We start from the raw sequence: 17566 nt of genomic DNA on the forward strand, positions 1-17566 counted from the left end.
GATCAGAAAGGATTTTAATGGGAAAAGATTAGTTCTGACTCCACTATGAAACCTGTTCAAATCCTTGTGCAAGCTATTAAATTTCCTTGTATTCAGTTTCCTTATATGTGGTGAATTTTTTGCATAGTATGAGAGACCAATTAGTGATTTAAAATATATTATGAAAGTATAAAGTATAATATAGATGTCAGCATCATACGTAGTTTGCTAATTGATGCACCTCGGCAGTGTTCAAATTTTCCAAATGTTTGGTTGCATCATTTCCATTATTTCTTCTTTAATGACTTTTGCAAATGACCTCCATTGCACAGGATGCATGCACACACACACACACACACACACACACACACACACACACACACACGTGGAACCTTACACCCATGTCTCCTTGGTCACTTACTTGTTTGGGTCATGGGAGACCCAGATAGGTAATTAACCATTATTCATCTGAGGGTCTTTCTAGGAGAGATTTGTATTTGATCGGTGAATTGTGTAAACACATTGCCCTCCCCAAGTGAGTGGGCATTATCCAACCTGCTGCAGGGCTAAATCCAACAAAAGGCACAGTGAGGCTGAATTTTCTCTCCTCCAACATATTAGGTTTCTTCTTGTCCTCAGAATGGAACTTATATCATGGATAATTTTTATTTTTAAGTATTATTATTATCATTATTTGTACTACTAGGGATTGAACCCAGGGATACTCTACCAAGGAGCTGCATCCTCAGTCCTTTGCATTTTTTTAAATTTTCAGACAGTCTCACTAAGTTGCCCCCAGGCTCGCTTTGAACTTATGATTCTCCTGCCTCAGCCTCCTGAGTCTCTGGGATTACAGGAGTACACCACTGTGCCCAGCTTGATATAGAACTTTTAAATTCAGACTGTAATTTATGTCACTGTCTTTCCTGGTTCGGTGGCTTGTAGAAGGCAGGTTGTGGTATTTCTGAGCTTCCATAATCATGCGAATCAATTATTCATGATGAATCTCATTCTAGATAGAAACATCTGCACCCTGTTGGTACTGTTTCTCTGGAGAACCCTAATACAACTCTCACCTGTGACTCTTCTTTGGAAGAAGCGGTCAGGGTCCAGAGGCTTGTTTGCCAAATGTGTGCAGAGAGCTGGAAGTAAGAGTATGTCCCCACAGAACAACTTTAATTAATCCAATACCGACTGCTCAGTAGCATAGATAGATAGATGATAGATAGATAGATAGATAGATAGATAGATAGATAGATAGATAGATAGAACCAAGCAACTATGTCTCATGTCAGGTAATACATGACAGAGTTCCCTTATGGGAAGAAGGTGTCTCTGTCTTTAAAAGCTGCCATAACAAAATAACTCCTGTGTGCTAAGCACAGGAGTGTCACCTGAGAACCGGCAACAGTCTGAATATGAGAGAATTTTTCAATAACTTGAAATTGGTGAGGCCCTGAGGTTTCTTTTAGGAGAAAATACTACTATTAACATAGTCTTTTTAACATTTTAATCTAACATTTCTTTTTCAGAATGATTTTTAAAAATTTAAAATAGTAATATTGCCGTTTTTGCTTGCTCAATTAAAGGCAGATGTTTAGTAGGTAAAAAGAAAATCAAATAGTTTAAAAATTACTGTTAAATAAGTCAGGAGCTATGAAATTACTTACCTAAAAGCAAATTCATAAAACAGAAATAAGAACTTACATCTATACTCAAATCCCTTTAATTAATTATGAGATTGGCTTTTCAAATATGTTTTGAGATTTTTTTTCTCTCCAATCTCTCCAAGTACTATAATATAACAGATATGTCAGAGTATAACATTTTTCTTATTAGATTTTTCCCTAATTAATGATAAATTGTAAAAATTCTCTTTGGTCTCATTGTTTCTTCTCAACACTTTCCAAATCCCACTACCTTCTGGGGACACAGGGCAGGAACATGCAGAGATTCATCCCAGAGACATCCACTCCGGTGTGGACCCATATTAAAGGCAATTCTAAACTTCTGTTTCCATAAAAACTTTTTTGCTTCTTATTTACCTACAAAAATATCATTCATTTTAGGTCATCAAAATTCATCTCTTAAAACAAATACAAATAAGCATAATAATAACTACAAAAAGTCTAGTGTGGATTCACTTCCTACCCATATCAATGTCCCTATGCAAAAACACATTCTGTTTTCTTGGATAGAATTTATAAAATCTATAAGTTGCAGTGTTTTGAAGGACAATAAATATCATACAATCTGACTACTTCATTGGAAAATAACATCATTACAAGAGTTGCTTTAAAATTACCCACCCAATTAGCATAAAACAATAGCAAAGGACAATAAATTAAAATCATTGTCTCCTAATATATCAACATTTTGGAGGGAGGTGTTGTTTTTCACTGTTTTTTTTTTTTTTTTTTTTTTTTGTATGAGGGATTGAATTCAAGGACACTCAACCACTGAGCCACATCCTCAGCCCTTTTTCGTATTTTATTTAGAGCCAAAGTCTCACTGAGTTGCTTAGCCCCTTGCCATTGCTGAGGCTGGCTTTGAACTTGTGATCCACCTGTCTCAGCCTCCAAAGCTGCTGGGATTATAGGTGTGTGCCACAGCACCCAGCTGTTTTTCACTTTTTTTAATATTTTTTTTTCTTTATCATAATCTATCAGGAAAACAACTGGTCATTGAATATTGTACTTCTCTCTTCTAAACATATTCTATTTCTACATAATGAGATAATTCTTTTACAAAAGATAATGAGAACATTTTAGGTGTTCCATTTCACATGTGTGCCCTCCCCAATATTACAGCCATCACAAACTTTCATGCCTTTGGTTTTATAACAAGAAAGAAAAATAAGATGTTTCAGATAAAATAACTATAGCAAAGATTTATTTTCCCTGAAAACAACAAAAGTAAACAAAACACAAAAGAAATTAAGAAACAATCTCACCCAGACAAAAACTCTGGCACTAAAATCCCCCTAAATTTTATGTAAAAATATGTAAAAAAAATAGATACATGTGGAACCTTCACACTTGATTCACACCCATGCCTCCTTGGTCACTTGGTCACAATCCATATGCATATGGATTGTGGCAAATTAGCCATTCATTCAGACATACTTGGGCACATTTTCATTTTATTTTCTTTCTATATCATCCAACCTGTGCATACACAGCAATATTTTTGAACGTGGACTATTTCAATATTTGGGAAGGTCGTCCTCTTTAAGAATTGCTAAAGCTCCAAAGAGAAGTGAAGAATTTATCTCACTGGTTTGTTTTCCAGATGTACTCTTCTGTCTGATTTTTCAGCTCCTTAGATGACAGCCACCCAGGAAATGCACAGAGAGATGTATGATTGATTAGCTATACAGACTGCTCCCCAGAGTGAATTAGGCAGCTAAAGAAACTGAACTAGACAGGAACCATGATGAATGCCAGACATTAAAAACATCCATATCTTTTTCTGGAATAATAAATCTAAAAATTGTCTACAGTAAAAGTGAAAAGATTAAAAAATAATAACAAGCCTTAAAATCTAAGTGTATAAGAAGACAAATATCATTAGTTGAATTATGTTTATTAATTATGTATTATTCCTTCAAACCCACTTACCTTTCTTTAGAATGATGTGATAAAACATTGCACAGACCCTAGTTATCGCTGATGATAACTTCCAGGGACCATGTTGGGTAGCACTCATATGGAAGTGTTGTATTTGATGAACTTCAATATCTTTCACATGGATGGAAGTAAAGATTGAGGATGCTTTGTTTTGGTCAATAACAGCTCCACAATACTTGATTCTATCTACAGAGGGTGAAATGAGAGCCAGACATCCTTTCTGAAGTTGTGACAGACCTGATAAGCAAACCTTTGGTACTTTGAAAATCATAATCTTGAGAGATTTAAAAACCTCTATTTGCTAGATTGTAAATATTCATTATTCACATTTGTAACAATGAAGAATTCCCAAATTATCTACTTCCAGTTAAAATTTAGTATGATTTGATTATCCAGTATCTATCTTAGAATAGATAGAAGAGGGTGTGTATGAAATAAATCATTGAATTTAGTGTGATGATTATGAAACTCCATTGCTTATTCAAACAAGATACATATAGCAGTTACTAAGGAAAAAAATGATCATGAAGCTCATCTGAGTAAATTTCCAGGTTTTCTCATGTATTTATTTATTCAAATTGAGACTTCATTAATTGATTTTATTGATGAAATATCTGAGGTTAATTATGATAGATATAAAAACAGAAGAATATGTCTTTCTTTTTCCTTTGGAACCATCATAATTAAATCAATATTTTTGCTATAGAAAAATTAATTGAAATAAAAGAAAACTGAAAATTCTTAAAAATTTTATTTTTTCAGAATCATAATTCATGTAATTAATAAAACAGTTTAAAAAGCAAACAACATTGTTTTCCTTAAAGTCTTCATAGTAAGTGATCCACTCATATTTTTAAATGTTAATACATATAACAATATCTACTGTCTATACTTCTGGTAGGTGGTGAGGAAACATGTTTCACAACTAAAATGTTGCCAAATAAGGAGGAAAGGAAAATAATGGCTTGGAAGAGCAACTGTGTATTTGCAACCCTGGCCAGAGAGTATAATTAGGGGCCTGTGGATGAGACAAAATTTGAATTGAGTTACAATACTCAATTTATGATTAAAACAGCTAATAAAAAATTAAGGAAGGCTGAGGCTATGGTTGGCTGGGTCTGTAGCTCAGTCACAGAGCGCTTGACTAGCATGCTTGAGGCACTGGGTTGGATCCTTAGCATCACATGAAAATAAACATAAAATAAAGGCTTCCTGTCTACCTACAACTACAAAAATTAAGAAAAAAAGAAATGAAGGAAAAAGCCAGGTGCAGTGGCACATGCCTGTAAACCCAGTGGCTCAGGAGGCTGAGGCAGGGTGATCTCCAGTTCAAAGCCAGCCTCAGCAACTTAGAGAGGCCCTAAGCAACTTAGCAGGAGCTTGTCTCAAAAGTTAAAGTAAATAAATAAATAAAAAGGGCTGAAAAAGTGGCTCGGTGTTTGAGTGATCCTGTATTTAATCCCTGATACCAAAAAAAAAAAAAAAAAAAAGAAAAAAAAAGAGAGAGAGAGAAAGAACGAAAATAAAAGAGGATTCCACACATTAAGACACACAAATATATTTTAAATTTATTCCTTTGCAAACATGAACATTTAGAAATAACTATTTGATTAAAAGGACTTCCTAGAAATTCACACACTGCTATGTATATGTATATGCAAACATATTTAATTACATCGGCCAATCATAAATAGGCAGTGTTATTCCATAGCTTTCCTCTGAGTACTCATTTTTCTACAAATAACACCTTGAATGAATATAAATATATGACACCTTCCCCTATACCTGATAATTTTAGCATTTACAAAAAGGGGGAAAAAGTAAATTTTATATAACTAGCAACCACTGTTTTCATATAGTTCCCATTTTACAGGATGGCTGACAGTCTTCTCAGTCAGCTTCTTCACAAACCAGGATACAGATAATTTATAACATCTGTACATTTCATGCTTATCTTAGCTAACAGGTCTAATTAAAAAAAATAATATTAGTGAACAGAGAAAACATTTCTCTATTTCAAAGGTAAATACTTCTAACAAAAAGCTAGGTAGATTGATCCTTTCTTTTTCAACTGTCCTTGGATTTGATGCTTATTCTGTATTATTACCTAGTAAATAAAAAGGTATTTACTCAGTGGATGGACTGAGAGCATGGATGAAGTACACAGGTGCAAGCACCATCATGGACCCAGCCTCAGCTATAGCACCAGCTGTGGTTGATTGACAATGTATTCTGAATTTATAGTATCCTAATTACCCCTAATACAATGCACCTACATACTCAATTCTGTGTGTTGTATTAATATCCACCATGGGTCTTTTCCATGCAAGTTCTGGCAACAAGAAAAGATTATATCACAGGTGGTGTGAGCTTTATATTTATACAGAAATTGTGAACTTCAGAGTGAAATATGTGACTTTTCTTGTTCTGTCCTCCCCATGCATAGTATCTATCCTTATTGTGCATATAAATGGTATTGTCACAATTATGTCTAGTAATATATAATATACATATATATATATATATATATATATATATATATATATATATAATTATGCTAAGATAAAAGAGTTTTTATTTTTGCCCAATGTGATTCTCAGAGGTAGATCAGCTTTCCTATGAGGACATTTTAAACTTCAAGGATGCATTTTTAGTTGGCCCCATGAGTGGGAAATGCTATTATAAATGCACTAGGCTGTTGTGCACAACAAATAACTCTCTTATCCAAAGTGCTGATGTTGTGTTCTTGGAAAGCCAAGAAAAGGAGGGAGGGTCATTCCACACAGGAGGTCTGGCATCTATCCAAATTATCAGGAGTCAGAACATCACAGTGGTTTTTACCTGATGTACTCCAGTTCCTGGAATACAGCAGACTTTCACCAAATGCTTGTAGATGAACAAGTGATCAAAGGGAATTCCTGCTTCCTTTCTTGACCCCTTTCTAGGTGCCTGAAAAGAGTTCTGTTAACTTCAGGTTCTTGCCTTTGAATATAATTTTTTTAGGCAATGCAAGGGGGAATGGAAGAATATATATATATATATATATATATATATATATATATATATATATATATATATATATATATATATTACATTCAGACAAAAGCAAGGCAAATATGCACTTTGTACCTGACATTTCAAAGATGTTTATTGAGCACTGATTCTGAGATTGGCACTTTTGCTAAGTACTCAGAAATTGAAGGTAAAGCAGACATCAAGTGAGGTTGTTTTCCCTGAATTTTGTTTGATTCCTGAGTGACTTCATAGACAAACATTACTTTCCTGCAGTCTTCTCTAATTATTCAAGTTTTATGTAGTTTGCCTCATCTTCACGTTCATATAGCACCTTGTGTGTCTTTCTGAAATGGAATTTCATACTGACATGTTTTTAACAGAACTACATCACTAGGTTTATTCATCTGGTGAAATTCATCTATACATCTTGCTGTGTTAAAACCAATACTCAGCTCTTTAACATGATGGGAAAATCATTAGCTTTTCTTTTTTGTCTCTTTTACCAGAATCCAGGGAGAAAATTGTGAAGTCAATGTGTCCTAGCAATGATCTGAACTCTCCTGGATTTATTCATACTTTTGAGAGGAATAAGTTATGTCATTGTGGTCCTAAAGGAATTTCCAGATAGTTGACTTTTAACACTGAAGTTTCTCAGTCTTTGTGTGTGTGTGTGTGTGTGTGTGTGTGTGTGTGTGTGTATGAAAGACGTGAGCATGAATTTTAACTCTTGATCTTGGCTTTATGTTCTTGAATATATCATCCAGTCAATGCATCTCTGGTCATTTATGCCTAAAAGTGAAAATGATGACTCACCAATTGAACTAGAGTTGAGAGTATTCTCAGCTTTGATTGTAATCAAGTCAGGATTTCACAGGAAATATTATCTTGTGCATCCATCTCTGACATTGCATTTACCTCTTAAGATGGTGGGTTCCACATACAGATAATTGTGAGATGCCTTCAAGTCCTAAATCCATATAAATTTAGAAATACATTAGTGTTATTTAATATACTTTGTGGATTATATCATGGAATAACTATCTATGAGCCAAATATCTTTCGGTTCTATGAAGTATCATATATTGGCTTATTAGTGTGAAATTATAAAATATATTATAAATTGACTGTTACAGTGTGAATATACTTAATAACTGAATACTGTATACTTCAAAATTGCTAAGATAATAAATTTCCAATATTCTCATCACAAAAAAAGTTAATTATTTGAGGTAATATGTTAATTAGTGATTTAATTATCCTATATTACATTTAAAGATTATGTTAAGCATGGTGGAGCATGTCTATAATCCCAGCATCTCAGATGGCTGAGGCAGGAGGATGCAAGTTTGAGGCCAACCTAGACAAGGTCAAGGCCAATCTGCACAATTTAGGGAGACCTTATCTGAAAATACAAAACAAAAATAAAAAATATAAAATGGGCTGAGAATGTAGCTCTGTGGCAAAGCAACCCTGGGTTTAATACTTACTATGCACAAAAACAAAAGTAAAAATAAAACAAAACAAAACAAAAAATAAAAATAATAACATCACCATTATATAACTTGTACATACATAATTTCATATTTGGTAATTTCTTTGACCATTGCAAAGCACTTTAAATAGAACATGACTATTAATGTATCCTAGTGCCTACTTAGCTGCTGCTGCTTCTTCTTCTTCTTCTTCTTCTTCTTCTTCTTCTTCTTCTTCTTCTTCTTCTTTTTGAAAAAAAAAGAGTGAATAGTGTCTCTCAAAAGCTTCTGTATATATTCTATTCTCAGTCTGGCCACTAGATATTTGCTCCAAAGTAAATCACTCAATCTTCCCCTAGTTTTCCCTCTCTATGGAATGCAGCGGCCAACTCATAAGGCCATTGTAAGAATTCAATGTGCTTAGCATAGTGTCCAACAGGTACTGGATGCTCATCACTTTATAAGGTCACCTCATTTTGTGGTCTTGCAGTAAATGTTTCAGAATGACACCAATGACATCCTGAAAGTCTATAATCCACACACGCTTGTTTTGCATTGCTCTGACTTGGTTTTGACTAGGTTCATGTAAACTGCATCAAAACAAAGGTGATTTGCTTTATCTTGGTATTCTAAAAGTGTAGTGAAAGCATGTTATTTGAAGTTGTTTATACATAAGTAGTATAGGAAAAAAAAGATAGAGAAAAGAAGGAAGGCAGGAAGACCAGAAGGAAGGAATGGAGAAAGGGGAGCAAGATAAAAAGAGAAAAGAGAAAGAAAGAAAGAAAGAAAGAAAGAAAGAAAGAAAGAAAGGAAGGAAGGAAGGAAGGAAGGAAGGAAGGAAGGAAGGAAGGAAGGAAGGAAGGAAGGAAGGAAGGGAGAGAATGGATTAGGGAGGAGACAGAAAAAAAGGAAGGCAAGAAAGAAGGAGATAAGAAAGGGAGGGAGGAAAGAGGGTGGGGGAAAGAAGGAAAACCAATTCCCTCTTTTTTTTTTTCCATCAGCAGCATGGTCTCAGCCCTGGAGGCTGGGCTGCATATCTAGTAATCTTTTCTGTCCTGTTCTGAGAACAGATATTGTCTATTTTAAAAATGATACAGAATTCAGGTCCTTGAAATGCTTCATGGCATCCAAGTATTGCTCCAAAGCCTGCCGGCAGCACTCAGTTATCTTTGAGTAGATCCAGTTTTCCTCTACCTACCTTTTCCTTCTTAGTTTTCCTGAACAGAAAAAGAAAAAAAATAATAATAAAGAAAGTAAAAAGGAGGGGAAACAATCAGCAGGAAGAGATAGACACTGGTTCCTTTGGCAATAGATTGTGTTTTCACTTTCCTGTTGTGTTGGTTGAATTTCAGGGTTCAGGAATTGGAAGGTTTTTAGCTAAATATTTCATTTAGCCCAGCAAATATTCTATTAGGTGACTTCCCCTTCCTACTCTGCCTGGCTACAAGATTGTGATGAGAGTGGAAAGGGCTGGATGCAAATGTCTCTGATAAGTATATGCAAGCCTCAGAGTGGAGAGACAGTGAACTTGACTTCCACCAGGAATTGATATGGTGGGGCTGTGGGTTGATGTGCTGCCACGGAGTCAAATAAAATGTGTGTGATTTAGATAGGCAGTCCTGTCGAGGGAGAAAACTAGTTTGGAGAGATTTAATTGCTGTCAGGGTTGAGTGAAAGAACAGAAATGAGTAGGTGTCTCACTAGCTTAGAGAGAGTGTTTTCTTTAGTACCTGTTTTCTGGTAAAGGTAGACTGGGTCTCATGGGTTAATTGACTGGCTAATATATCAGCTGCTAATCCCATCTCTTTCATCACTACCCTTAATGCACAAGTCCTGAGCTAGAGATAATTGAAGTGGACAAAGCAGACACATGATTAAAAACTAGAAAGAAGAATTTCATTGGCATTTGTCAGGACTGTTCTAGTTTGCAAATGATAGAAATCCACTGGAACTGGTATAGGCCAAAGGGGAATTTATTGACTCATCGGCTCTGTGCTGGGTTATCTTTGTCTCTCTTGATCTATTCCTGCTTTTCTCTACCTGCTCTTTCCCCAAAAAGTTGACCCCTATGAACTCTGTAAATGGATCCCTTGCTCTTGTGATTCTTATTTGGAAACTGGCAGGAGATCACAAAGACAAGGAGAATGAGTTGGGTACTCCTGCATCTTTTATCAACTGATTTTTGGCTACATTCCTTATGAAAGGTTATAGTTACACTTATAAAACTTTCTCTATACAACTTCTTATTTGCCATTGGTCTTATTTCCATTCTTTTCCCTTTTGTCTTAAGAGTAGCAATGGTTTTCCTCTCTTATCACTTCAGGACTTGTGTTCTCAATTTTGAAAATAGATACTCTATTGATTAAAATGTCTTCAGTTACCCAGCTCAAGGACTCATATATTTCTTTTCTGAGGGAGTCTTGACTAATATCATCTATCTTGACCAATATCAGCAACGACTCAAAGTATGAAAGGTCAAGGATGAAATTGTGCTTTGGAATATCTACAGTCAAAGGCAAGCAAACAAAACTTTCTTTTTCATTTTTTTCTTTTTTTTTGATATATATGTATCTTGTACAAATGTATAATTCTCACTCATTGAAAATAATTTGCACTCTGTCTTCCAACAGAAGGCAAAGAAATAAAAGCACCAATTTTAATCCTAGATTTCTAGTCTCATATTTTCCTTTACAAATGAAAATGGCTCTATTTGTGAATTATTGAGAGTGAAAAGATGAGATTTTTATTGTAGAACAAAAATGGGCCCCTTTGCTAATATATGCATGCATCTCTAGATCTACACTTACAGCTGTTCATTCTCATACTGATAAGTTCCTGCTACTAGGCGGGGGCCATACAGCTAAACCCAGAAATGTGAAAGGGAAGGTAGCTGATGTTTACTGAGGGTAAGTGACAGTCCCTTCAACGAGAATTTTCAAAAGTACTTCATTTCTTTCTAATAAATAGACAGACTTTGAATGCTCTTTTGCCCATGTTCCACATGAAGAGATAGAGGCTCAGAAAATTAATTAAAATACCAATGTGGGTGCAGCTGGGTTTGGACTCACTCTTTTTAATTACAGTCTAGCTTATACTCTGTATATTACAATATTAGTATTTGCCCTAGTTAAATGCTAAATACGGTTCACAAAATGTATGGCAACATTCTGTGAGGTGAGCAGGTCACTCACCACTAAGTGAGGCACTACTTTGGTAAATTTACTACCGTCTAAATTTAGTCTTCCCTTATTTATATAGGCTCATAAAACTGGTTTTGCTCATTTGTCAAAAGTAGATCCAGTTAAGCAATAAAATCTACTTTTCTTTTCAGTGTGTATTTTAACATTTAACATGTTAAGTACATTTTTTTGTAGAAATCCATGGGGTGGGAAGATGAGTGAGAGGATATAAGCTCTACTTACATTTGTAAAGATAATAAAATGTTTTTGATTCTAAGTATCTTAAGGACTTTAAAATGAGTTGAATGAGGGCCATAAAGAAAACACACACACATACACACACACACACACACACACACACACACACACACACACACGGAGGCTGTTAAGTTTGGATCTTAAAATCTGACAATGATCCTGAAAATAGAAAGTAAGAAAAAGAGGGGATTTCTACTAGTGGAACCTAAGAGACATAGAGCCTAGAAGTCACATCATCACATCATATTCTTCACAATGTTTAGGGCTAAGGTGGAGCTCAGTGGTAGAACATGGACCTAGCATGTGTGAGATTCTGTGTTGGACCCCCAGCCCCACACGTCAAACGTTTCAGTTGCTGAGATATGGATGGAATTGACCCTCAAGATACAATTCATGTCAGTGTTATCTTTTGACATTTTTAGTCCTCTGGAGAGATACAAACTTATTGGTATGGGATTCATATTCAGCATCGTCCCAAGTCAGAGATTGAGGTCTTTATTTATCAACACTACTATGTTCTTGGCACTGCCCTAAGCTCAAGGAATACAAATATGGATCAAATGTTACCTCTGTGAACTCTTTGATTAGTGATTAGAGGCACAGACAAAATAATATAAGTCATTGTAGTAATTAAAATAATAAATATAAACATATTTATATTTATATTTATTATTAAAATAATATAAACAGAGTGTGTTACAGTGACAGAGTGGCAAGCCATTGAGACTAGGCTGGAATATGAAGAGAGGATTAGCATAGAAAATTAGGCTCCAGTGAATGGCAACTGTGTAGGAGAAACCCAAGGGACATTCATAGCATGATCAGATTGAATAGACTTGTACAAAAGTGTCAAGGAGTGAGTAGCAGTATGCTCTCCCATGGGTGTATGGCTTTAAGTAGGATGGTGGTTCATTTCAACCACTCTTTGCTTCATCTCCACTCTCATCCTCGAACACTCACCTAATTAGTATTTATCACATTGTGAATGGTAAACACTTCTGCAGGGTGACTTGTGCTATGCATATCCTGAACATAGGTACCTTTAATGGTAAACTTAATGGACACTTCATGCCCTTTCTTTTTCACATGAGCATTGATTTATAAAGAAATAGCTGTATCTGATGTGCATGTGGTAAAAATTTGCTCCCATTCTATAGGTTCTCTCTTCACCTCACTGATTGTTTCTTTTGCTGAGAAAAATCTTTTAAGTTTGAGTTCATCCTATTTATTGATTCTATTGATTTTATTTCTTGTGCTATAGCCTAGTTGGGGCCTAATACAACACACTGGGGATTTGGGCCTACTTTTTATTCTATTAGGCACAGGGTCTCTGGTCTAATTCCTATGTCCTTGATCCACTCTGAATTGAGTTTTGTGCTAGGTGAGAGATGGCTTAATTTCATTTTGCTGCATATGGATTTCCAGTTTTCCCAGCACCAATTGTTGAAGATGCTATCTTTTCTTCAATGTACGTTTATGGCACCTTTGTCTAAGATGAGATAATTATATTTATGTGGGTTTGTCTCTGTGTCATCTATTCTATACCATTGGACTACAAATGTGTTTTGGTGCCAATACCATGCTGTTTTTGATACTATTGCTCTGTAGTATAGTTTAAGGACTGGTATTGTGATGCTACCTGCTTCACTCTTTTTGCTAAGGATTGTTTTGGCTATTCTAGGTCTCTCATTTTTCTAGATGAATTTTATGACTGCCTTTTCTATTTCTATGAGAAATGTCATTGGGATTTTCATTGTAATTGCACTAAATCTGCATAGTGCTTTTGGTAGCATGGTCATTTTGACAATATTAATTCTGCCTATCCAAGAGCAAGGGAGATCTTTCCATCTTCTAAGGTCTTCTTTAATTTCTTCCTTTAGCATTCTATAGTTTTCATTGTAAAGATATTTCACCTCTTTCAATAAGTTTATTCTCAAGTATTTTTTTGAGGCTATTATTAATGGCATAGTTATCTCGGTTCTCTTTCAGAGGATTTGTCAGTGATATACAGAAATGCCTTTGATTTATGGGTGTTGATTTTATATCCTGCTACTTTGCTGAATTTATTTATCAGTTCTAGAAGTTTTATGGTGGTATTTTTTTGATCCTCTAGGTATAGAGTCATGTCATAGGCAAATAATGATAGTTTGAGTTCTTATTTTCTTATCCATATTCCTTTAATTTCTTTTGTATGTCCAATTGAATTGCTCTGGCTAGAGTTTTAAGAACTATGTTTAATAGAAGTGGTGAAAGAGGGCATTCTTGTCTTGTTCCAGTTTATAGAGGAAATGCTTTGAATTTTTCTCACCAAAAAATAACCTAATCAATAAATCATCTAAGGAACTGAACAGACACTTCTCAGAAGATGGTATAAAATCAATCAACCAATATATGAAAAAAAAATGTTTGACATCTTAGCATTTAGAGAAATGCAAATCAAGACTACTCTAAGATTTTATCTCTAGTCAGAATGGCAGCTATCAAGAATACAAACAACAGGGGGCTGGGGATGTGGCTCAAGCTGTGGCGCGCTCGCCTGGCATGCGTGCGGCCCGGGTTCGATCCTCAGCACCACATACAAAGATGTTGTGTCCGCCAAAAACTAAAAAATAAATATTGAGATTCTCTCTCTCTCTCTCTCCCTCTCTCTCTCTAAAAAAAAAAAAAAGAATACAAACAACAATAAGTGTTGGTGAGGATGTAGGGAAAAGGCACAGTCATACATTGCTAATGGGACTGCAAATTGGTGCAACCAATCTGGAAAGCAACATGTAGATTCCTTGGAACACTTGGAATGGAGCCATCATTTGACCCAGCTATCCCACTCCTTGATTTATATTCAAAGGATTTAAAAACATCATACTACAGGGACACAGCTACATCAATGTTTATAGCAGCACAATTTACAATAGCTAAATTGTGGAACCAAGATGGATGCCCATCAATAGATGAATGGATGAAGAAAATGTGAGATATATATATATATATATATATATATATATATATATATATATATATATATATATACCATGAAATATTATTCAGCATTAAAAGAGAATACAATCATGGTATTTGCAGGTAAATGAATGGAGTTGAAGAATATCATGCTAAGTGAAGTAAGACAATCCCCCAAAATCAAAAGCCGAATGTTTTCTCTGATATGTGGATGCTGATCCAAAATGGGAGTGGGGTGGGGGCATGGGAGGAATGGAGGAACTTTAGATAGGGCAAAAAGGAAGCAGGAGAACAGAGGGGGAATGGAGGTAGGAAAGATAGTGGAATGAGATGGACATCATTACCCTAAGTACATGTATGAAACACAAATGCTGTGACACTACTTTTGTGTACAACCAGACAAGTGAAAAATTGTGCTGTATATGTGTACTATGAATTGAAATAAATTCTACTGTCATGTATAACAAATTAGAATATAAATATATTAAAAAAAGAAATAGCTTGTAGTAAGAAAATCCAACTTTAGGTATCATTGTGGGTATACAATTTTACTTAGCTAAGGTATCAGGGGAGGAAAGACTTGAGTAGATGGTCCAACTAAGAAAGTGATTATAGTAGATAAATATTGCAATAATATAAGACAGACACTAGGGCAACTAGGCCAGATAAAATGGTGATAAGTGACCAGATTACAGATGTTGAAGATAGAGCTGAAGCAATTTTCTGATGAATTAGATATGAGAAGGAGAAAGAGATGATTTCTGCAAAACTTAATGATTGCCTTGAATGAAAGCAAAACCAATATTTTCATTTACTGATGTAGAAGGAAGAAGTTATATGTTTATTTATTTAGGCAGGCAAGGGAATATGGGATTATTTTTTTAAACTATTAATGCTTTAGATGTGTATTAAATATGCAAATGAATATATGAAATAGGAATGTACTAAGAGAGATGAGAACTTGAGATCTATAATTCCATGTAAATAAAATGGGTAATCTACATATTCAAGATAGATAGAAAAGGAAATCATGGGCATATAGTTACAATGTTTTATGATGATCTTGAATGTTTCAGAAGTGATGGTTTCTATAGTGACTGGAGGTAGGTAAAGTTGAGTTAGCAGGTATGAATAATTATTTTAGGAACTTTTGCTCTAAAAAAGAAAGAAAGACTGGAAGGAGATTAGTAGTTTAGGTAAACAACGCAAAAAATTGGAGATATATTAGTGTATGTGTTTGCTTATGTGAATAAATCGTTGAAGTGATAAGAAAAAAAGAGGTAGTTGAATGGATGGATGGATGGGTAGATAGATAAAGAGAAAGATGTAGATAGGGTATAACTGGTAATATAGATGGCTAAAGAAATAGTTATAGTGAGACATCCTTGAGTGGCTAAAGAAGATGAAATTTTATGGAACAGTAAAGATGCTAAATCCTCAAAAAAATACTAGCAAACAGAATTCAACAGTGTATTAGAAAGATTATACATAATGATTTAGATTTATCTCAGGAACACTAGATTTGTTTAACTTAAAAAAGAAATCAATTTATTATACCACATTAATATAATTTGAGAGAGAAAAGCAAACACGTGATTGACACAAGAAAGGCATCTGGCAACATCCAACCCACAGAAATCTAGGAATGCATGTCCTAATCCCATGTACCTAAGAATATGACCTTATTTGGAGATAGGATGTTTGAAGAGGTCATTAGTTAAGTAATGATGAGGTCATATTATATCAGGTGCATTTTAAACTCAGTGGTTTTTATCCTCATAGGAAGGTTATATGAAGACACAGGGACACAGAGAAGACCCACAGTACAGATGGCCATGGGATGGCATTGGCAAAGCTGAAGTTACCCAGCTAGCTACAAGACAAAGGATGATAAGGATTTCCAGCAACAGCAAGATGCTGGAAAAGGGTAGAAGGATTATTTTCTTGAAACTTCAAGGAGAGTCTGAGCCTGAAGACACATGAGATCGGCACTTAATGCTTCCAGGACTATGAGAACAAAGTTATATTGGTATAAGTCACACAGTTTGTGGTATTTTATCCTGGCTCCCCTATAACACTGGTACATGTGCAATGGAATATTATTTGAATGCGAAAAGGAATGAAGTAGTTATACGTGGTTCTGATGTGGATAAGCCTCAAAAATATTACTCAGAGTGAAAGAAGCCAGACACCAAAGGTCAGATATTGTATGATTTTTTTTTGTGTGTTGAAATATCTAGGATAGGCAAATCCATAGAGACAGTGGTAGATTGGTGGCTTCTTATGGTTTTGAAGGAAAGAGCATTGCTTAATGGGTTCTGAGTTTTGCGGGGGGATTATGAAAAATATTTTGAACTAGATAGTTCACAATGTGAATGTGGCAAATGCCAATGAATAATTCACTTTAAAATGCTTAACTGATGATAAATTTAAAGGTATTGGCTTTGGTTAGAATTTGTGAAAAGTTTAAGGAGAATAAGAAAATCCCAAAGTGGGTGGATTAGATGAGTGACTGTATGTCCAAGTTGCCTCTATACCTTTTCTTGATGCTTCCCATGTGATCACACCTTTTTCTGTTCTAATTGGGACATATCTAAAAGTGTTTTTACTTTTTATTAAAGATCTATGAGTGATGTAAGATATTTGTGAGTGATCACAAGGATTAATTGTGGATTTAGAGATTTCAAATTTCATCTTTAATTTTTGGTTAAATAGGTTAGAATTCAACATGTATAGAATGGATCAACTAACTTTCTGCCATTGGTTGTGTTTGGAGCCTGTGACAGATTATCATTTTAGACTTGTTGGTGAAGCTTTTACACATTGAACCAAGTTCTTTGACAGAGCCTTGTTCTGTTAATAATTGAGAGAGAATGTCTATGTTTGCTTCAGTTTAGAAACATATGCATGTGAATTCATTTTGATTGTTGATGAATATTACACTACTTAAATGAATAGTTTAGGAGAATAAACCCAACATATCTATCAAGAATCACTTAATTCTACTCTTTGGGCTTTTTTTTTTCTGTTTGCATTCCTACTGCACATATTTGCAATCAATGAGGACTCATGCTTGCTT

Source organism: Spermophilus citellus, assembly GCF_964194105.1.
Source record: "Spermophilus citellus genome assembly, chromosome: 11".
Lineage (NCBI taxonomy): Eukaryota > Metazoa > Chordata > Mammalia > Rodentia > Sciuridae > Spermophilus > Spermophilus citellus.